This window comes from Hemitrygon akajei, chromosome 1, assembly GCF_048418815.1.
Source record: "Hemitrygon akajei chromosome 1, sHemAka1.3, whole genome shotgun sequence".
NCBI classification, from domain to species: Eukaryota; Metazoa; Chordata; class Chondrichthyes; order Myliobatiformes; family Dasyatidae; genus Hemitrygon; species Hemitrygon akajei.
This window is the reverse complement of record NC_133124.1, coordinates 45,945,020-45,968,418: the sequence shown is the minus strand read 5'-3', so window position 1 is coordinate 45,968,418 and position 23,399 is coordinate 45,945,020. Positions and strand designations below refer to the sequence as shown.

Here is a 23,399-nt window from a genome sequence, read left to right as displayed (position 1 = left end):
CCAAGGAGAAAAGGCCAAGTTCACTCAGTCTTTTCTCATAAGGCATGCTCCCCTATTCAGGCAACATCCTTGTATATCTACTCTGCACCCTTTCTATGGTTTCCACATCCTTCCGGTAGTGTGGCAACCAGAACTGAGCTCCTAGTACCTAGTGGGGTCTGACCAGGGTCCTATATAGCTGCAATATTACCTCTTGGCTCTTAAACTCAATCCCACAATTGATGAAGGCCAATGCACTGTGTGCCTACTTAATCACAGAGTCAACATGCGTAGCAGCTTTGAGTGTCCTATGGACTCAGAACCCAAGATCCCTCTGATCCTCCACACTGCCAAGAGTTTTGCCATTAATGCAATATTCCGCCATTATATTTGACCTGCCAAAATGAACCGCCTCACACTTATCTGGGTTGAACTCCATCTGTCACTTCTCAGCCCAGTTTTGCATCCTATCAATGTCCTGCTGTAACCTCTGAAAGCCCTCTACACTATCCACAACACCCCCAACCTTTGTGTCATCAGCAAATTTACTAACCCAGCCCTCCACTTCCTTATCCAGGTCATTTATAAAAATCACAAAGAGTAGGGGTCCCAGAACAGATCCCTGAGGCACACCACTGGTCACTGGCCTCCATGCAGAATATGACCCGACTACAACCACTCTTTGCCTTCTGTGGGCAAGCTAATTCAGGATCCACAAAGCAATAGCCCCTTGGATCCCATGCCTCCTTACTTTCTCAATAAGCCTTGCATGGGGTACCTTAACAAATGCCTTGCTGAAATCCATATACACTACATCTACAGCTCTTCCTTCATCAATGTGTCTAGTCACAAACTCAAAAAATTTAATCAGCTCATAAGGTATGACCTGCCTTTGACAAAGCCATGCTGACTATTCCTAATCATATTATGCCTCTCCAAATGTTCATAAATCCTGCCTTTCAGAATCTTCTCCATCAACTTACCAACCACTGAAGTAAGACTCACTGATCTATAATTTCCTGGGCTATCCCTACTCCCTTGAATAACGGAACAACATCCACAATCCTTCAATCCTCCGGAACCTCTCCTGTCTTCATTGATGATACAAAGATCATCACTAGAGGCTCAGCAATCTCCTCCCTTGCTTCCCACAGTAGTCTGGGATACATCCTGTCTGGTACAGTGACTTATCCAACTTGATGTTTTCCAAAAGCTCCAGCACATCCTCTTTTTTAATATCTACATGCTCAGGCTTTTCAGTCTGCTGCAAGTCATCACTACAATCCTCAAGGTCCTTTTCCGTAGCGAATACTGAAGCAAAGTATTCATTAAGTACCTCTGCCATCTCCTCCAGTTCCATACACATTTTTCCACTATCACACTTGATTGGTCCTATTCTCGCACATCTTATTCACCTCTTGCTTTTCACATACTTGTAGGATGCCTTGGGTTTTTCCTTAATCCTGTCTGACAAGGCCTTCTCATTCTTATAATCTTCTAGATCTCTATCATTGTCTAGTTTTTTGAACTTTTCTTACCAAATTAAATGTAACATTTCTATGGTTGAGATTTTTCATGTAAAACTGACTATTGTAAATTGCTGATGTCGTGCCTGACTGGCTGAGTTCCTCCAGTATTTTGTGAGGTAGCCTCCAACCTGTGGACATGAACATCGATTTCTCTAGCCTCCGTTAATTTCTCCCCCACACTCTCTCTTTTTCCTCTTATTTTTAGTTTGATCGTGAGGGTTATTGTTACAAACCACTAATTAAGTTTTGAAAACTTCAAAAAGGGATTCAGCTATTCGGAAAATTCAAGCAATGAGTCATTGCTGGTTGAAACTGGTGTGACAAGTACCCAGACTTCAAGGGACGATAGCCAGCTGCAAGGCAAGTTATTTCAGCCAAAGAGCTGATGGAAATGACAGGATTGTCACATTATGTAGGTCTTTATATGTTCAGTGATTAAAAGTGATTTCTATTTGAAATCTTTAGTAAGGGGTGATTTGCTTTGTATAAACATGTACAGTACATTATAAATTTAGTGCAACTTCATAGTTGCACTAAAGAATCTAGATAGCTATTTGGTATGATTTTGATAAATTATTCCACCAAACAGGGATAATAACAGGGATTTTGTTAATGAGTCTATCAGATTGTGCAAGCAGCAACACGATGCTTCAATATAACCATAACTACAATACTTCATATAACTATTCAAATAAATCAGAATTATTAAAGCAGGTTTAGAGTCAAAGAATCATAGAGCACTGCAGCATGAAAGCAGATCCTTTGGCCTATGTAGTCCAGTCCAAGCTGTTATTCTGCCTAGTCCCATCAACCCTCACCTGGACTATGACCACTCACTTAATTATCCAAACTTCTTAAATGTTGCAACTCTTTCCTCTGAGTGAAGTTGGTCCCCATAAATATTTCACTTTTCATCCTTAGCCTATTTCCTCTAGTTCTCATCTCACCCAACCTCAGTGGGAAAAAAACTGCTTGCATTTACCCTGTCTGTACCCCTTATAATTTAGTATATCTCTGCCAAATCTCCCCTCATTTTCCAGTGTTCCAGGGAATAAAGTCCTAATGTATTCAACCTTTCCTTATAACTCAGGTCCTCAAGTCTCATCAATATCCTTGTAAATTCTCTCTGTATTCTTTCAATCTTATTTATATCTTTCCTGTGTTCAGGTGACCAGAACTGTACACAGTACTCCAAATTCAGGCTCACCAACATCTGATACAGTTTCAACATGGAATCACAGCTCCTATACGCAATACTCTGATTTATGAAAGCCAATGTGCCAAACACTCTCTCTAGACACTATCTACCAGTGAGCTCTCTTTATAAAACTATCTACCCATGACTAGATGTTTCTTTAATGAGTGCTCAAACTTTCTGAGATGAAACTGAATCCTATGGATACGATCAGAAATCTACTTCATATAAATGTCTTATTCCATGGCTTTTGTTTTAATTGTGAACTCAAAATGAAAAGGTTCTGTTCAGACAAGTAGCTAGATGAAGGAATTCATTCATGTAAAAAAATTGCAAATTGCAGATTTTCTTCCTTTATGCCCAGAATAAGCCATAAATACTGAAATTGTTACTTAACAAAATTAGCTATAAGCTTTTAAATTGTACTAAATCCAAGGAAATTAAGAGATGGCTCATGCAGTTGTGTGGCATTCCCTCAGGAGTGTATCAGACAGGGCAAAAAATGCAGACACTGGAAATGTGCAATAAAAGTAGAATATACGGGAGTAACTTAATAGGTCTGGCAGCATCTGTGGAGGAAGAAACAGCTGACAGTTCAGTTGAAAATATTTCCTCAGTTGTGATGGTATCAGATATTGTGTTGGAGTGGACATGTTGCTGAAGCCTCACAAAAATGAATTCAACTGCCTGGCTTGATTGTTTAAATTGTTATTCTCTTGAGGAAGTAGTATGTATTATCAAATATACACTTGATTGGCAAGTAAATTACTCCAATCTATTTTATTTTCTGAATTGGATAATGTGTATGCAAAAAATGAAATTAGCATGCTATCTTTTATGCTACCCACTAAAATTATATGCAAAAAGTGTTGCAATGAGCAAAGGAAGCAAACCCAAGTGCAGGACACAGACACGGAGATTGAGTTTGGATGTTTACGCGGGTGTAAACGCTGAACAGCAAACAGGAGGGATCTTGACATGGAGCCTTGACTCAGGGAGACGGAGTCTCATGGGTAAACCTTGAAACTGGAGCGAAACTTAGAACAAGCAGTTCTAAGTGGTCGGGGAACATAATTATCTCACAGTTTTTCTGAACTGGCGACTAGTGGTTGTGACGCTGGGGTTCTTATACTGCAGTTCTTGATGGAAACCAGGTGTGCCGTCATCAAAGCCAATTAGAAGCAGTTGGGAAATTAACGGTCAGAACCGTGGCAAAATCAAAGGAAGTTAGGAGCAAGATAGGGACTTAACGATCGGGACCGTGACAATACCCCCCCACTCAACCGGAGCCTCCAGGCAACCCACCAGGCTTGTCTGGAATGTCCCAATGGAAATCCCGGATGAAGGAAGGGTCCAGGAATGTTCCTCCAGACCATATCCCTCCCAATTGACCAGGTATTGGAAGACCCTGCCTCGGCGGTTCACATCCAGTAATCGCCAGACGGTATACGCTGGGTGGTCGTCAGTGATCCGGGCGTGTGGAGGGCATTCAGCAGGAGGGCACAAAGGGCTGACAGATACCGGTTTCAGTTGGGAGATGTAGAATGTAGGATGGATGTGCATAGATCTAGGCAGTTTGAGTCGGACCGCTGTGGGGTTGATAATACTCTCAATCTCCAATGGCCCCAGGAAGCGGGGGGGGGGGGGAGTGAGTTTCTTGGGCTTGTTCTTGAGGGGGATGTCTTTAGAAGAGAGCTAAATCTTCAGCCCAGGCCGATAATCAGGTTCAGGAATCCATTAGCAATCGGCAATCCTCCGGTTGCGGTTGGTTGAGCGGAGTAGGGCCGCGCGTATGTATTTCCAAATCTTGTGGCACTGGCGGAGATGGCTAGGGCGGCTAGGAACAGATAGGGGATGAAGCAATCCAGCAGGTGGTCGGTGGGAGGCTTTTCCACGGGCACAAACAGAACAGGCAGAGACAAAGGAACGGGTGTCAGTGTCCATGGAGGGCCACCAGAAATGTCTCTTCAGAAGGAACAGAGTTCGATCCCGGGATGGCAGACGAAATGAGAAGTGTGCCCCCACTGGAGAACCTGAGATTGAACAGAATCTGGCACAGAGGCAATTGGAGGGTCCGTTGGGCCTCTTTGACTATGGCCTCAATCTCCCAGGTGAGGGTAGCTACCACATAGGATGGTGGAAGGATGGTCTCGGGGTTGGGAAGACCCTCCTCAGAAATGTATTGACGGGAAAGAGCATTGGGCTTCCCGTTCTTGGACCCTGGATGATAGGTGAATGTAAATCTGAACCGGACAAAAAATAATGCCTAACGGGCTTGGCAGGAATTCAGGCATTTGGCGGTTTGGATAAATGTGAGGTTCTTGTGATTGGTCCAGATGATAAACGGATGTTTTTGGTCAGGGCTGGAACATTGGGAGAGGACCACTCCCACCCTAGATTTGGAGGCATCGACTGCCACAATGAATTGACAAGAGGGGTCTGGTTGGACCAGGATGGGAGTGGAGGTGAAACGCCATTTCAGCTCTGAGAAGGCAGCATCTGCTTCGGGGTCCCAGTGAAAAGGGGTCTTAGGAGAGGTGAGTCGAGTAAGGGGCGCTGCCTCCTGGCTGTAATACCTGATGAAACAACGATAAAAGTTTGCGAACCCAAGAAATCGCTGGAGTTGCTTGAGTGTCGTGGGTGTTGGCCACTCCGCTACCGCCCAGATCTTTTCAGGATCCATCCCCACTTGCCCACTCTCGATTATGTATCCTAAGAAACCAACTGAAGGAAGATGAAACTCACACTTTTCGGGTTTATGAATAGGTTGTTCTCCCAAAGCCTCTGCAGAACCCAATGGACATGGTGGGTGTGTTCCTGAAGACTGCTGGAGAAGATTATGATTTCATCCAAATAAACAAACATGAAGCGGTTAATAAAATCTCTAAGGACATTGTTTTTCAGGGCTTGGAAAACGGCGGGGGCATTAGTGAGGCCGAATGGCATGACCAGGTATTCGAAGTGACCAAGAGGGGTGTCGAACGCTGTTTTCCACTCATCTCCCTCCCTTATCCTAACCAGATGATAGGCACATCGTAGGTCCAACTTGGAGAAGATGGTGGCTCGGTGAAGTGGTTCAAAAGGAGAGTTGAGAAGGGGCAGTAGATATTTGTTCTTTATGGTTATGCTAATTAGGCCTCGGTGGTCAATGCCGGGGTGTAGTGAGCCGTCTTTCTTCCCCACAAAAAAGAAACCTGCGCCAACATATGAGGATGAGGGTCGGATAATGCCCGCTGCAAGAAAGTCATTTAAGTAAGACTCCATTGTTTCCCTTTTCTGGGCAGGAAGTTATACATCCGACTGGTGGGTAGAGGGGCCCCGGGGAGAAGCACAATTGTAAGATTGGTGTGGAGGCAGGGAAAGGGCCCGTTGTTTGCTGAACACTCCTCCCAGATCGTGGTACTCTGCTGGAACCTTGGATAAGTCGGGGGTTTCAGCAGAAGACGAAGTCGCGGTGACTTTCACAGGGGAAAGGGCTGATTGAAAACAAGTGGAGTGACAGAACGGACCCCAGCTGGCTATCTAACCAGTGGAGCAGTCAATGTGAGGATTATGGTGGACCAAGCAGGTATACCCAAGATCTATAGAAGCTTGAGGAGAGGAAATTAAATTAAATTGTACCTGCTCCCGATGGTTCCCGGAGAGAATTAAAGACAGGGGTGGTGTGCAGTGTGTGATCTGGGCCAGAAGTCTGCCATCCAGTGCCCAGGCCTCCAGAGGAGCACTCAACTGTGCCAAGGAGTGCCAAGGAAATCCAGCCCGGGAAGCTATGTCTTTATCCAGAAGGTTTCCCTCAGCACCAGAGTCCATGAGAGCTGACAGAGGCAAGGATTGTTGGTTGTAACTTAAAGTAGCCGGGATCTGCATCCGGGTTCAGGGGACAGAAAGGAATGTTGTCTGGCCCACCAGGGTCCCCCTTTCTACTGGTGAGCCTTCCCTTTTGGCCAAAGGGGACAGGTAGCACGGAAGTGGCTGGACTGGCCACAATAGAGACACTCACCCGCTCTCAAACTCTGGAGTCGTTCTGTGGGGGAAAGGCTGTTCTGTCCCAGCTGCATGGGTTGCTCTCCCGGGGTGGTGTAAATGGCTGGGCAGGGAGCTGTTCTAGGGGCCAGAGGAGAAGAGAGGTGGGAGACAGTAATGAGTGCCGTGGAGTGGCCAAAGGTGGAGGACAACCAGATCTTTCCCTATGGCATTCTTGGAGACGATTGTCCAACCTGATGGCTAGGGAGATTAAGGAATCCAAGCTGTTGGTGTCATCTCTTGCCGCCAACTTGTCTTTCACCCTGTCGCCGAGACCATACCGAAATACCTCCTGGAGTGTCTCATCATTCCACCCCGAGTGGGCCACTAACATCCGGAACTCCACGGAATATTTGGCAACGCTGCGTGAGCCTTGATGGAGAGAGAGTAGACACTTAGCAGCACATTTACCATGGATGGGGTGGTCAAAGATCTTTCTCATTTCCATAATAAAGGCGGGGAAAGAAGAGCAGATGTCCGGTTGATTATCCCAAACAGCTGTAGCCCACGCTAAGCACTTCCCCGCAACAACCCCATAATATAAGCTATCTTCGACTTGTCCATGGAGCACATGGATAACTGCTGATCAAACACCAAGGAGCATTGCAGAAGGAAGGCCCGGCACTTCCCAAATCCCCAGTGTAGTGTTCTGGTTCAGGTACGTGTGGCTCTCTTGGCGGGGGTGTTGCTGACACGTAAGGGGTTACCACTACAGACTGTCTGAACTGGTATGACAGAGTTCCAGGAGTGGATAGGGTAAGATTAGTGGACACACGGTCTACCTGGTTACCGATCTTCGTTATGTTAGCGGACAGGGGACGGAGTTTCTCCATGACATCCGGGAGAAGTTGATTGTGCAGACCCAGGAGGGAGCCCTGGCTGGCAAGGGCTTGTTGCAGGGCCTTCGTGTCCACTGGGTTCATTCTGGCCAGTTCATTCTGTTGCAATGAGCAAAGGAAGCGAACCCAAGTGCAGGACACAGGCACGGAGATTGAGTTTGGGTGCTTACACGGGCATAAACACCGAATAGCAAACGAGGGATCTTGGCACGGAGCCCTGATATGGAGCCTTGACACAGAGCCTCGACTCAGAGACTTGACACGGAGTCTTGACTCAGAGAAATGGAGTCTCATAGGTAAACCTTGAAATTGGAGCAGAACATAGAACAAACTGTTCTAAGCGGTTGGAAACTGTAGTTATCTCACAGGAAAAAGACCAATGAACTGGCGACTAGTGGTTGTGACGCCAGGGTTCTTATACTGCAGTTCTTGATGGAAACCAGGTGTGCCGTCATCAAAGCCAATTAGAAGCAATTGGGAAATTAACGGTCAGAACCGTGGCAAAATCAAAGGAAATTAGGAGCAAGATAGGGAATTAACGATTGGGAACATTACAAAAAGTGCTGAATAGAACTTCACAATATACGTAGTACATTTATTTTTCAGTTAATCTACTTTTGTATTTTTATTATGTTGCATAGGCAACAGGAAAGATATAAAACCTCCTAGTCAATAATACTAAGTTAAAAAATTCATATTCTTGTATACTTTCTGATGAGTTTCTCAAATGGAGAGATACCTTATCAGACATATTCAGCAGATGTATAATTGCATTTGGAAAGGTCTAACATTGCATTGCAATTTAGTTAGCTTTGTTCAATATGTTTTCTACCTAAAATTAAAGTGGTACATATCCCTAAAACTGAAGTCAGTGGTCATCCAAGGAAAATAGTCCAGTGTTTGGAATCATACCATGAATAAAGGATGATAGTGCAGATACAGGAAATCAACTATTCCAGCCCTGGACCGTTTTTGTAGAACTCCTCAGAGCAGTGACATTGATGTCCTAATGGTCACATTTTACCAGAAACTCAACTGGACCAGCCACAATGTGAAGAAGAAAAGTTCAGGCATTAGGTTTCCCATAGTAAATGACTCATCTTCTAATACTCTAGGCTCTTTCTACTATCTACAAGACACATGTCAGGAGTGTGATGGAACGTTCTCTATTTGCCTGAATGATTGCAGTTCAAACTATGTTTCAGGAAGTTTGACACTATCCACAGTAAAGTAGTCGACCTTATTAGAAGCCTATACGTCAGTACTCATATCCTCCACCACCATTGGTGCATTTGACTACAATATGTATCATCGACCAAGCAGAAAGTTGTTATTCCCCTAACTTCTCCAAGTTTCTCCAAGAGAAAGTTTTGACTGTGAGATAATTTTGATATGTTTACAGTTGCTTCAGCCCAGGGATACTGCTTTAGCTGCTCCTAAATTAGCAGCAGAATTTATAGTGGAAGGCCCTGCACTGCACAGAAACAACACAGTTATTCATGCATAGGCTTTTTCGAAGATGCCTACACTAGGGAATCTGTTCAAGGCAAAATCAAATTTATTGTGTAGGCGACTAATGAGCAAAGACAGCTTGCCCGAGGGAAATTTCAGGCCTTATCTATCATTGAAATCTTATGAGACTCAACAAGGTAGATGTAGGAATAATGTTTCCTTGACTGCAGCATTTGGAACAAGAGGCTTGTCATTTTCACAATATAAGGGGATGAGCCATTCAGGACAGAGATGTAAAAACATTTCCTCACCCAGAAACCCCTCATCTTTGGAGTTTAGAAGATTGATACATGATGTGTTTGAAACATATACGATCCTTAGGGGGCACATCAGAACAGATGTTGAGATGCTTCCAGGAGTGGGAGGACATTGAACAAGGTAATATTCAGTAGTTGCAAGATTGGAAATAGTCATTGAAAGCTAAAAATTGAGGTACATGGGAGCTTCTTTTTGCAGTGTGGTGAATTTCTCAAAGTCTCTATCCCAGTGTGTTGTGGCAGCCACATCACAGGTTTATTTGAAAAGGAAAGAAATAATTTTTGAAAGATCAGAGAATTGAAGGTGATGCAGAAATGGAGATCAGTCAATGTTATAATGAAAGGCAGGGCAGGCTTAATAGGCTGCTTCTATTTTTTTATGGTATTGTGTTACAGTAATGTGCAGACCCTTTGGCCCATGACGTTGTGCTAACCTTTTAATATATTCTAAGTTCCATCTAACCATTCCTTCCTACATAGAACCTCCATTTTTCGATTATCCATGTGTCTATCTAAGAGTCTCTTAAATGTCCCTAATGTATCTGCCTCTTCCCCAACCCCCAGCAGGGCATTCCATGCACCCACTTGAATTTTGAATCTGCGGCCTTCTCCTGTCATGAAAGTGGTTGAGACTCAGTCATTGAGTATGCTTAAGGCAGGTAGCCTTGATTTTTCAACCTTAAGTGATCAACAGATATGCAGCTGGTTCAGGAAAGTGACGCAGAAGTAAAAGATGAAACACGGTCTTGTGAAATGTCAGAGTGGGCATGAGGAGACAGATAATTTACCGCTGCTTCAATTTGCTATTCCATGTTACAGTTCTCTAAGACTTACATGGCATTCTTTATAGTTGGCTATACCAAGTTACTCCAATTATTTTCCTCCACCCATCTTCTCCAGATTCTGCTTCTATCTCTCATGAACACATGCAAAATGCTACAGAAACTCAGCATCTGTAGAGGTCAATATTAAACTATCAAAATCAGAAGGGAAGAGCATAGTGTGGAGAAGGATAAATCAACAGTGGCAGCAGCATTGGGATAGAGCAATAAAAGGAAGACATTTACATTCAATTCAGAACAGAGTAGATATGGGAAGGAGTAGGGGAGTAAAGCGGAAGGAGCAAGTAATTATATGTAGATTGAGAACTGGGCACAGCAACCTTCATGGCACTCTGGCCATCATAAACAAACATCCGACAGGTTTTTGCGATCTATGTCAGGAGACTGAAACAGTAGAGCATATCCTTATTTCATGCAGGAAATTTGCACAGGAAAGACAAGAAATGCTACAACAATTACGCAAAATAGGACTGGTAAAGAACAGTGTTAAAGGTTTATTGGAATGTGGGGAGAGTGATCGGGGAAGAAATGGTTTTTAGCTTTTTAGGGGTGACGGGACTGGAAAGACGACTTTAGGCAGTCAAGTGAATGGACAATGAGGGACAGTAAATCCTGAAGATGGCAGTAATGCAACAGTGTGGATGCCAACTGCCGTAAAAACTCAAGGAAGGAAAAAGCAGGTTAGGCAGCATCTATGGAGGAAAATAAATAGTCAACATTACAGACTAAGACCCTTCATCAGTAGGTTTAGCTTGAAACATTAATTGCTTATTTCCTTCCATCAGATCAGCCTGATCTGCTGACCTCCCCAGGATTTTATGTATACAAGATTTTCAGCATCTGCAGAACCTCCTGTGTCAGTGCTTCATGAGAATTCCTTTCTTTTCCAATGTACAGATGGAACACCCAAATCATCAAACTTTAGCTCACTTATCCCATCCATTTTTATACCATCCTTTGATATAATTTTAACAAACAGCAAAATCATCTACATATGTAGCCCCAAGGCTGTAGCAGCCCTGTTTATTTTTTGCAGCTGGAAAACTACTACTGCTTCTCTTGATTCCACAGTATTTTTTTTTACATAATTTTGTTTGCACTTCCTATTGACTGCCCTTTATATGAAGTATTGAACTAAGATACTCAGTGTGGCGCCACAACTTGGATCTTAATTACCATGGATGTGGCTTTCACTGATTATTGAGACTTGTAGCTGATCAAACCAGACAGATTTTAGGTGGATCTTAATTTGTTTGATAAGACAGTATGTTATTTTAAACATTACCACTACTTCAATGCCAATGTGAAAAAAATAATCAAATGAGGAGCAAAATCGATTGATAATTTGCTATTTCTTGATTTTCCTCAATAGTTCAAGATATATTTATTATCAAAATATGCATACATTACACAACCTTGACATTCATTTCCTTACAGGCAGCCACAAAACAAGAAACCCAAAAGAACCCATAAAAAAATTACTAACGCCCAGTGTGAAGAGGGAGGGGATAAAAACAAATCGTGCAAACGATTAAAGTAAGCAAATTGTGTTTAGAATGAAAGTGAGTCCTCAGACACAAAGCCTAGAGCAGGACCATACCCTCAAACTCAGGTCAGCACATCACAGAGTGAACATCGTGAAGCCTGCAGAAACGAAGCCTGGAGCAGGCCTAAAGCCTCATTCTCAGGTCAGCACAGCGTGGAGTTAATGTCATGAAGCCTGCAGACACAAAGCCTGGAAAGGCCTAAAGCCTAAAGCCTCATTCTCAGGTCAGCACACCGTGGAGTTAACGTCACAGAGCTTGGAGACATGAAGCCCAAAGCAGCTGGAAGCGGCCCATAGCCACAGCCTCATGGAGCAGTGAGCAGAACTAGCCTGATGCTTACTTTTGGTCCCAACACCTTGTCTTTTCAATCCATCTGGCCAAGCGTTCTAATCATCCAAACTTCAGGTCATTCCTCACTCTAAGACCCAGGCCCTGTCACATTGATATGCTCTGGGCCTAGACCCTGCTGCCACATTTCAGCCCACAACTGACTTTTCCAAATCAGCCTGGTGCTTGGATCAATCAAACCTCGCCCTTAGTTTAGGTGGATATGCCCCCCGTATCTACCTCTCCTCCGCTCCTCACATCCCTACTCCACCTTCCACATGCCTCAACCTCACCCCGACTTCCCCTTGAACATGTCTTGACCTCTCCCTGACTTTGCTTTGCACCCATACACTTAGATCATCAACTCAGCCTCAGCTTCGCCTCTTCATTGTTTGTGGTGATTGTTTACCATAATTTTTTACAGAATAATTGTCATAATTACCCCAAGTTGAGATGTACCCACGTCTCTGTACCTCCAGGGACCCAAACACCCTCAACCATTACTAAACAACTACCAGAGATGACTACCGAGTCACCTCCTACCCACACTTTGTAAGTCAGACCACCAGGCTGTGCTCCTTCTACAGTACTGGTCTAGCCTAATAAAGAGCTTCTATGTGACTAGATGAGAATGTTACCCCAGCCATTGACCTTATCAGCAAGTGTGCAAATGTCAACGTATTCGAAGACCCCACCCAATCTGTGTATTCTCTCCGCCCCTCCCTCCCTTTGAGAAGAAGATACAAATGTCTGAAAGCATGTACCACAAGGATCAAGAACAGTTTCTATCCCACTTTTATCAGGTTATTGAATAGTCTCCTGGTGTAAACACAAGAAAGTCTACAGATGCTGGAAATCCAAAGCACACACCCAAAATGCTGGAGGAACGCAGCAGGTCAGGCAGCGTCGAAAGAAATGAATAAACAGTGGGAGATTCAGGCCGTGATGCTTCCTCAGGACTGGAAAGGAAGGGGGAAGACACCAGAATAAAAAGGAGGGGGAGTAAAGGAGAATAGCTGGGTAAAGGGCTGGAGAAGGAACCTGATAGGAAAGGAGAGTGGACCATAGGAGAAAGGAAAGGAGGAGAGGCACCAGGGAAAGGTGATAGATAGATGCGAAGAGGTAAGTGGCCTGAGTGGTAAATAGAAGAAGAGGGGAGGGGGAGGGAAATATTTTAAAAAGAAGGCAAAAATGATATTTATGCCTTCACTTTGGCAGCTAAGCAGAGGGAATATAAGGTGTTCCTCCTCCACCCTGATAGTGGCCTCATCTTGGCACAAGAGGCCATGGACCAACATGTTGGAACAGGAATAGGAATAGGAATTAAAATGTTTTGCCACCGGAAAATACCACTTTTGGTGGATGGAGTGGAGGTGCTCATTGTAGCAGTTCCCCAATTTACAACAGGTCTCACTGATGTCGAGAAGACCACATCAGGAGCACCCCACCATTGAGCACATCTACATGAAAAGCTGTTGCAGGAAAACAGCATCCATCATCAGGGACTTCCACTACCCAGGACATGCTCTTTTCTCACGGCTGACACCAGGAACAAGGTACAGGAGCCTCAGGACTCAGGAACAGCTACTCCCCCTCAGCTATCAAGCTCTTGAACCAAAGGGGATAACTTCACTGAACTTCATTTGCCCCAACTTTGAAATGTCCCCATAACCAAAGGACTCACTTTCAAGGACTGTTCTGATATTCTCAATATTTATTCCTTATATATGATTATTAATATTATTATAAGACCATAAGATATAGGAGCAGCAGTAGGCCATTCGGCCCATTGAGTGCTCGCCCATCCAATCATGGGCTGATCTGATTATTCCAGTCATCCACACTGCTCTGCTTTCACCCCATACCCTTTGATGCCCTGGCTAATCAAAAACCTATCTACCTGCCTTAGATGCACTCAATGACTTGGCCTCCACAGCTGCTCGTGGCAACAAATTCCACAGATTTACCTCCCTCTGATTAAAGTAGTTTCTCCTCATCTCAGTTCTAATTGAATTGAATTGAATGATCTTTATTGTCATTATACATAGGTACAATGAAACTCTGTTTGGCTTTCTGTCAGGCAATCAAACAAAGCGGTAGATAACAACAAGACAGTAATAGAAAAACAGTATTAAATAGATAAGTAGCAGAAAATAAGTTGCAGCAGCACCAGAATATCACAGTAATCCACAAAGTGCCGTTAGTGAAAGTATTTGAGTCCTTGTGTGTGCTCACAGTTTCAGTCATTGTTCTGTGGGAGTGGTGTGACGGAGGCCACAGCTCTGGGGTAGAATCTGTTCCTCAGTCTGTTTGTTCTGGTTTTTAGTGTCCTGAACCTTTTGCTGGACGGAAGCGGGTCAAACAGGGAGTGGCGGGGGTGTGTGGTGTCTCTGGTAATGCTGATTGCTTTCCTCCTGAGTCTGCTGGAATAGATGGGGTCCAGTCCTGTGAGCTCCATCCTGACAATTCACTGGGCCGCCTTCACCACGCGATGCAGGTCTTGTTGCTCAGTGGCAAGACATTTTTCAGTCCTGAAGTCATGCCCTCTTGTCCTAGAATCCCCTAACATGGGAAATAACTTTGCCATATCTAATCTGTTCAGGCCTTTTAACATTCATAATGTTTCAATAAGATTCCTCCTCATTCTCCTGAATTTGAGGGAATACAGCTCAGGAGCTGCCAGATGTTCCTCATATGGTAACCCGTTCATTCCTGGAATCATTCTCGTGAATCGTCTCTGAACCCTCTCCAATGTCAGTATATCCTTTCTAAAATAAGGAGCCCAAAACTGCACACAATACTCCAACATTACATCCCTGCTTTTATATTCTATACCTCTGGAAATGAATGCCTACATTACATTTGCCTTCTGCACCACCGACTCAACCTGGAGATTAACCTTAAGGGTATTCTGCAGAAGGACTCCCAAGTCCCTTTGCACCTCTGCATTTTGAATTCTCTCCCCATCTACATAATAGTCTACCCGTTTATTTCATCCACCAAAGTGTATGACCATATACTTTCTAACACTGGATTTCATTTGCCACTTCTTTGCCCATTCCCCTAAACTATCGACCTATCTTTGTATCCTCAGCAAATTTAGCCACAAATCCGTTAATCCCACAGTCCAAATCATTGACATACATCGTAAAAAGCAGTGGCCCCAACACCGACCCCTGCGGAAACCTACTGGTAACTGGCAGCCAGCCAGAATAGGATCCCTTTATTCCCACTCTCTGTTTTCTGCCCATCAGCCAATGCTCCACCCATGCTAGTAACCTGGCTGTAATTCCATGGGCTCTTATCTTGCTGAGTAGGCTACGGTCAATTATGGAAAACCCTGAACATCCTCTACATAGCACCATCCAGAGACAGAGAAGCAGTTTCAGCGACAGGTTACTGTCGATGCAATGCTCCTCAGACAGGATGAAGAGGTCAATACTCCCCAATGCCATTAGGCTTTACAATTCAACTGCCAGGACTTAAGAACTTTTTTTTAAAGCTATTATTAATGCTTTTTGAGTTAGTGATTTAGATGCATATCATATTATTACTGAGTTAAGTATTGTATGTAATGAGTTTTTGCTACAACAAGTGTATGGGACATTGGAAAAAATGTTGAATTTCCCCATGGGGATGAATAAAGTATCTATCTATCTATCTATCTATCTATCTATCTATCTAAGCAGCCTCATGTGTGGCACCTTGTCAAAGGCCTTCTGAAAATCTAAGTACTCCACGTCCACTGCATCTCCTTTGTCTACCCTGCTTGTAATTTCCTCAAAAAATTGCAGTAGGTTTGTCGGTCAGGACTTTCCTTTCAGAAAACTGTGCTGGCTTTGGCCTATCCTGTCATGTGCCTCCAGGTAATCCATAATCTCATGCCTAACAACCAATTTCAAAAACTTCCCAACCACTGATCCACAAGATCCTTTACTCCTAATTGAAGGATGGTCAGCAAGCCCCTGGTGGGCAAAGAAAATGTTTCAAAGAGAACATCAAAATCAGTTTGAAGAAACTCAATACAAAATCTAAAAACTAGGAAGACATTGCACTCAGCCGATACACTTGGAGGAAATCTGTGCAGGAGGAAGCTGTGCTACATGAGACAAACTCCACTGTGCCACAGGGGAACAAACGGCAGCTGTGAAAGGAGAAAATGAACAACCAAAAGACCAAACCACTGAGCACAATCACCGCTCACCGCTGCCCACACTGCACCAGAATAGGCGAATTTCGGATTGGCTTCTATAACCGCCTGAGGACCCAGCAACAGACATCTCCTGAGGAGAACATCATTCTGGACACAAGTGATCACACTTAGTATCTCAGTGCCCTGTTGCAATGAACTGACCAGTATTAAACTTTAATTAATATAGCATTGGCACTTAGAGAAATTTAGCAGTGAGGATTATTATTGAGGGAAAGAAAGTCATGAATATGGAGGGATTTTAAAACAAGGGCAAGAATTTTAAATTATTAATGGTAAGGCAGTATGAGTCAACAGAGTGGTGAATGACAGTGTGAATTAGGACAGAGGCAGCAGAGTTTTACAAGCCCTTACCTTTCCGGAGAATGGCCAGGAAATAAATCCAGCATTAAACACGCAGAACAGTTTGAACTCCCGGTGATTGCTAAGAGTCAAAAGGAGGCGGTAGGGCAAGTTTCTTGAGAGACAGAAGAGGTGACGGTGTGGTATTAGGGAGTGAAGATATGCATGTTGATTCTTCAGTGAGTTATGAAGTATGAAAATGTCAGTTTAATTCCCTTCTACAGGCTGAATTAACTGTTCACAGCTTGCAGAGGAAAGTGCTTCTGCTAGAAGTTAATCTGTCTATTGATGATAATGTTATTGGTAATGGCTGCAATGTTATTTTCTTATGATTTCCAGCATTTTCTTGAAAGTAGATAGAAGGTCGGTTTGGTCAGCTTGAAACTACCTCCTTTTTTGTAGATGTAACAAATTTCCAAAACAATGCTGTTTTCCATAATCAAAAGAAACCTTTAGCAATTCTCTCACTTGATGAAATCAAAGTCTATTTAAATATTGTTAATCATGATAGGTTGTGAAGTAAGTTTAATATTTAAAGTTCAATTTTTCTTTCCGGATACGGGGAACAAGTCGGAATTTGACACTTTTTATTTTTGGTTGTCGTTTTCAATGTACTCTGTGTAGTCATCTATAAACAATCAGAAAGGCACATCTGACCTTGAGTTACTCTGGATATTGCACTGAATGTAATTTTCATGGTTTATTTTGCCAAACTCGATTCTGCTTTGCATGATTCTGATAAGTGCAGAATTAAAGAACATACACGTTTCTGCAAATATCAGGCATTCAAATTAAATTTGGACACTGTTCCTGTAAATAAAAGGATAAAAACTGAAACCAAGTCCCACAATTTAAAATAGCAACATATCATAGTGGCTTATACCAACAAGAAAAATGTCTATTAAATAAAATTCCTCCTTAAATTATAGCATCAAATTGAATTAGAGAAAATTTAATCTCCTCATCCCATAATCAAATCAACCAAATCCTTTTGGATCTTCTCTCCTTGTGTTCCTCTGGCTTGTAGAATTGACCTCTCCTGCGTTCCATCACCATCCCCTACTCCTTTCCACTCACTTTTTCTGTTTACTCTCCACACCTGCATCTCTCTTCCTCCCTGCCTTCTCCATTCTCCTTCTCAAACTACCACCACCTTTAACTGACCCACCAATATTTTGTTTTCCTCTAATATGTCCACATCCATTTCTATTTTGTTACGCATTCTCACCTGTCTCTGGTCCCTTGTGAGTGTGGCTTTGTGTGTATTACTGCCCTCACATCCACAAGCACCACTGCCTCCTCCAATTTTCCACTTTAGTAGGTTAATTGTCTGTTGTACCCTACGCCTTGGTGAAGGTTCATGGCAAAAGGCAGCAAAGTGGAGTTGACAGGAATATATATTAAAGAGATTAAACTGAAGAGCTTCAGAAAAGTGAGGAGGGAGGAATAAGATTAATGGAATGGCTCCCATGAGATCGCATATCCATCTAATGGGTCAAAAAATACTTGAAAGTATATAATTTTTTCAGCTTACACAAATGATGATTTCTGCTCCATTGTGAAGTCTCTTCAAGGTATGCTTACGCAGAGGAAATTTAAACTTTCAGTTTGACAGGAGTTCGGTGAGACCCTCTCACTGCTCCCCCACAGTGATTCCTCCTCCTCTCTCCCTCCCCCACCTCCTTATTCTGGCTTCTGCCTCCTTCCTTTCCAGCCCTGATGGAGGACCGTGGCATGAAAAGCCCTCCTTAGATGCTGCTTGAACTGTCAAGTTCCTCCAGCATTTTGAGTGTTGCTCAAGATTTCATACAGGGCTTGGCAGGGTAAATCCAGGTTTCCCAGAGTAGTGATGTCTACAAATAAAGATCACAATCTCATACTAGGAAAATAGCCAATGAGGACAGAGATGAGAACTTTCTTCATCCAGAGGATTGTGAATTTTTCAAATTCACTATTCAAGAAGGCCATGCAATCTCTCTGTTCATAATAGAGATCAATAGGATTTTAAATACTATGAATATCATAGGATATGCAGTTAATGCCGGAGTTATAGTGAGCTAAAGGATGAGCCATACACCTGAATGGCAGACCCAGCATAAGGAGCTGAAGGACCCACTGCTACCTCTATATCTTCCATTCTTACGTTCTCTGCATCCACGCAATGTATCTGCCAGCAACAATCTGCCTGTTACCTCCCATTTCCCCAAATCCTCACCTCAGCTCTTATAGAGTCACAGAGTCATACGGCATTGAAAGAGGCCTGTCAACCCATCAAATACCTTTCTATACTGATCCCATTGCCAGCAGTTGGTCTGATGATCAGAAATCTGAAGTATGAATAAAAAGTGCTAGAAAGAGTCAGCCGTTAGGCAGCGTCTGCTGAAAGGGAAACAATTAATGTTTCAAGTGAAAGACTAGTCAGATGGATCGGTAGAAGCTTGGGGCTGATGACCTTTTTGGTTCTACATGGTGGCTGAGGAAAATCCTCCATCTTCTACCAACAGACAATTAAACAATTTTTTCCAAACAAATTAAATGATAATGATTATGCAGCAACACACACAAATGCTGGAGGAACTCAGAAGGCCCGGCAGCATCTAAGGAAGAGAGTAAACAGTCAATGTTTCGGGCCAAGCCCCTTCATCAGAACTGTAGCTTCAGGCTGATCTCCCGATTAATGTTTTTCATACAAAGATCTCGACACAAATATACATTACAACTCCTGAAAGTTCTTGTATCAGCAATAAAATTTCTACAATTGAGTTTGTATTTAAGTATTAGGAAAACAAATAATTTTATTGAATTTTAGCCCAGGCAAACAATTTGCAATCTTTGTCTTGCAACAGCAGACAAAATTCTGCACTCTTTATCATTTAGTTAGAAAAATGCCATGATTTCCTGCATTAAACAATCATAAAAGGGAGAGTTTGTGGATAGTGGGTGACTGCCAGGCAAGATAAAATTCACTCTGCTGACTGAGCTGGTAATTGACATGCACCATGATAAAGTGGTCATTTATAAGAGACTGTGAAACTTACTCAACTTCTGCTGTCAAATCAGAGTTGACACTTTCAGGATAGGAGAAACAAAGGGATAAAAATTCATAGGAAAAAAGGAGGAGCCGAATTAGAAATAAAATAAATTCTATTTATATTGTGTATCACATTCAGTGGCCACTTTATTAGGTACACTTGTACACCTGGTTGTTAATGCAAATATCAAATCAGCCAATCACGTGGCAGCAACTCAGTGCATAAAGAAAACATATGCAGACATGGTCAAGTGGTTCTGTTGTTGTTCAGACCAACCACCACAACGGGGAAGAAATGTGATCTAAGTGACTTTGGCCATGGAATGATTGTTGGTGCCAGGTGGGGTGGTTTGAGTATCTCAGAAACTTCTACAATTTCTATGCACAACAGTCTCTAGAGTTTGCAGAGAATGGTACAAAAACCAAAAAAAAAAATCCAATGGGCAGCAGTTCTGTGGGCAAAAAAGCATTGTTAGTGAGAGTGTTCAGACGAAAATAGTCTGATTGATTCAAGCTGGCAGGAGGGCAACAGTAACTCACATAACCATGCGTTATAACAATAGAATGCAGAAGAGCATCTCTGAATGCACTACACATCAGACCTTGAAGTAGATGACTACAGCAGCAGAAGTCCATGAACATACACCCAGGAGCCACTTTATTAGAATCATGAGCCCACTGGGTGTATTTGATCATGTTTGTTAATATTTTTATTTCATTTAAGGCTTGAAGCTTCATCTACTGAACTTAACTTACCTCCTTTCCATTCATTCAATCTGTCATATCCTTCAGTTTTGACATAAATAATAATAGCAGAGAGAGAAATCTAAAAGTTCAATATCCTTTCTCCTGTTTAACCATGAAATTTGAAATAATTGATAATTGAAAGCTTTTTTTTCCTCTTACTAGGCAAATTCTCCACACGGATTTAATTCCATCTTCTCCCAAAGAAACCTGCAGCAAGTATTGTTGGCAATTAGGAGGCAGAACACAGGTTGATCTTCACTTTGCCTGATCAGACATCGTTCAAGCTGTGAACAGTTAATTCAGCCTGTAGAAGGGAATTAAACTGACATTTTCATACTTCATAATTCACTGAAGAATCAACATGCATATCTTCACTCCCTAATACCACACCGTCACCTCTTGTGTCTCCCAAGAAACTTGCCCTACCGCCTCCTTTTGACTCTTAGCAATCACCGGGAGTTCAAACTGTTCTGCGTGTTTAATGCTGGATTTATTTCCTGGCCATTCTCCGGAAAGATAAGGGTTTGTAAAACTCTGCTGCCTCTGTCCTAATTCACACTGTCATTCACCACTCTGTTGACTCATACTGCCTTACCATTAATAATTTAAAATTCTTGCCCTTATTTTAAAATCCCTCCATATTCATGACTTTCTTTCCCTCAATAATAATCCTCACTGCTAAATTTCTCTAAGTGCCAATGCTATATTAATTAAAGTTTATTCATGTTCATCAAAAGTATTTGATTCACCTTTGTCAGCATTGCTTTCCAGCTGCCAAGGCCTTCAGTTCTGGAATGTTCTATTATTACACCTGGGCACAGTTGAAATTACAATTGTGTTGATCACAATGTAGCCTGTTCCTAATTCAAATGTATGTAACTATCTCCAGCTTTCTCCTTCTTCCTGTTTTTGAGATGCTCCTTAAAACAGTCTTTCGTCAATGTCTTGAAATGTTGCCCTAATATCTTATGTGCCGATTTTTGTTCAATAACATTTCTTTGCAGTGCCATAAATGTAAGCCATACTTCTTGCTGTTATATGGTAGCTTGTAGATGAGAGAGCTTTAGGTATAACTATAAAGGGGAGAGTCATAAAAATACTAGTTTTGGATCCACTGGCAGTGACATATCCCAAGGGTCATTAGATCCATTTCTGCTGATGTTTGATGTTGATGTCCCTTGCAGGTTCAACTGGATAGTAAACATCATTTTAAAAAACTGAACTGTATTTCCCAACTGTCCTGTTTTACTTAAGACGTTCAGAATATATCAGTTGATTGCGTTATTCTTTTTCAATATTTTTATTAGTTTCTACATAGAAGAATACAGAGTACAAGAAGAATTATATTATAAGTAAAAAAAGGTAAAATAATACCAAATACATTATATTTGAATCACACTTGCAATCTCATTACCCTATATTCATGTAAATTAAATTAAATCATAATATTGAAATGTGTTAATTTTATTATACAAAAAAAAGAATCTAAGCCCGCTACCAAGATCGAAGCTGTTTGGTAAAGAAAGAAAAAAGGAAAAAAAATCCTTATCATATAGTGAAATATGTTATTAGCCAACATCTGTACTTTAACAACAAATCAAAGGTTTTGAAAATAGTTCAAATATGGTCCCCACAATGTTTGAAAGTCTTGACTAGATTCAGAAATTGAACAACGGATCTTCTCTAAATTTAAGCATGAAGTAACATCACGTAACCATTGAGTGTCAGTAGGTGGAACCACATCCTTCCATTTAAGCAAGAGCGCCGTCCTAGCTATAAGAGAAATAAAAGCCAAAATGTGCAAATCAGATGTCTCCAAAATAATATCTTTTCCTCCAACAATACTGAATAAGGCAATCAAAGGTTTAGGCTTTATTCTAACAAAATTGCATTATTCTACCAAAAAAAAACTAGCCTTGACAACAGTCACTCAACTTTTGCCTCTAGGTCAAAAATACTGAATTCAAATCCCTCTCCAAAGATGCAGACTGGCACTAAAGTACAGACTGGCACATCTGTCCAGGCTTGAAGAAGTGTTGCATAGTCATATGTGTTTCCTCGAACTTAAATATTTGTTCATCCAAGACTCTGTTTACTCACCCAGTGAATTCAATAGACTGAGCTCTATTTCAAAGAAGAACAAAACCAGCTGTTCCTGGAATGTTTCCCAATAATTTTTCTTCAACATATCTAAAACAGATGATTGAGTCATTTTCACATTTTTCTTTTGTGTGAAGTTGCCTTGTGCAAATTGCCAACTGCATTTCCTGCCACACAAGGTGAAATTATACTTCAGAGAACCATATGAAAGATTTCTGAACAATGCTGTAAAAAAGACAAATCTTTGGTCTTCCTGACCCAATTTTCCCATGAAAGTTAAACTGTACAAAATGGAAGTAATGATTGTAAATATGGATTTGTTAGTATTTCTGAAGAATTTAACTCCTTTTGTATCCCTCCATTTGAACTTAAGCAATGCGACACAGCTTTTAATCATATCTATTAAATTTATGAAAAGCAAAGCCAGGCAATTATTCAGCACAGTGTGAAAGGAACTTGGTAATTAGGCTGATCATCATTGTGACTATTAGAATTTATTCAAAAGGAAATGCATTTAGGTGTTCACTATTCACGAAAAGAATGAAGTCAACATGAAATTATTATTAGCATGGCTGAATAATATAAATTAGCCTCCTATATTATGAATCCAACTGATATGATTAGAAGCTGGGAATTAAAGCAGACAACTCTACATTTTAATCTTGCCAACTCATTAATTAGATCTTATGTAGAATATTGTTGCAATCTTAAAGTTGAGTTAGAGATAGAGTTTCAAAGAAATAAACTTCCTTTCATGGAGAACATAGCAATTCAAGTGCTCAAATGATGATGTTTATGGGTGAATTAGATCTGAGCAGTTTATTTAAATTAGACTTTGATCACAAAACTGAAACCATGAGTAGAATAATAATACACTATTGATGACCTGGTGCTGACCTGGTGAAGATGGCAAAACACT

The 23,399-nt window shown here is 41.9% G+C and overlaps 1 long non-coding RNA gene across 2 annotated transcripts in view; it reads right to left on the bottom strand.

The window, feature by feature from the left end:
- Positions 1–23,399, bottom strand: part of LOC140726288 (uncharacterized) — a 41,671-nt gene that overhangs the window by 5,800 nt on the left and 12,472 nt on the right. Inside the window, exon 3 of one of the 2 annotated variants that reach the window (XR_012098602.1) lies at positions 21,863–22,153. The exons of the other annotated variant lie outside the window; for it this stretch is intronic. This is a non-coding gene — a long non-coding RNA (uncharacterized lncRNA). Of the gene's footprint in view, positions 1–21,862; positions 22,154–23,399 lie in introns of those variants that run through there. 2 annotated transcript variants of the gene reach the window in all.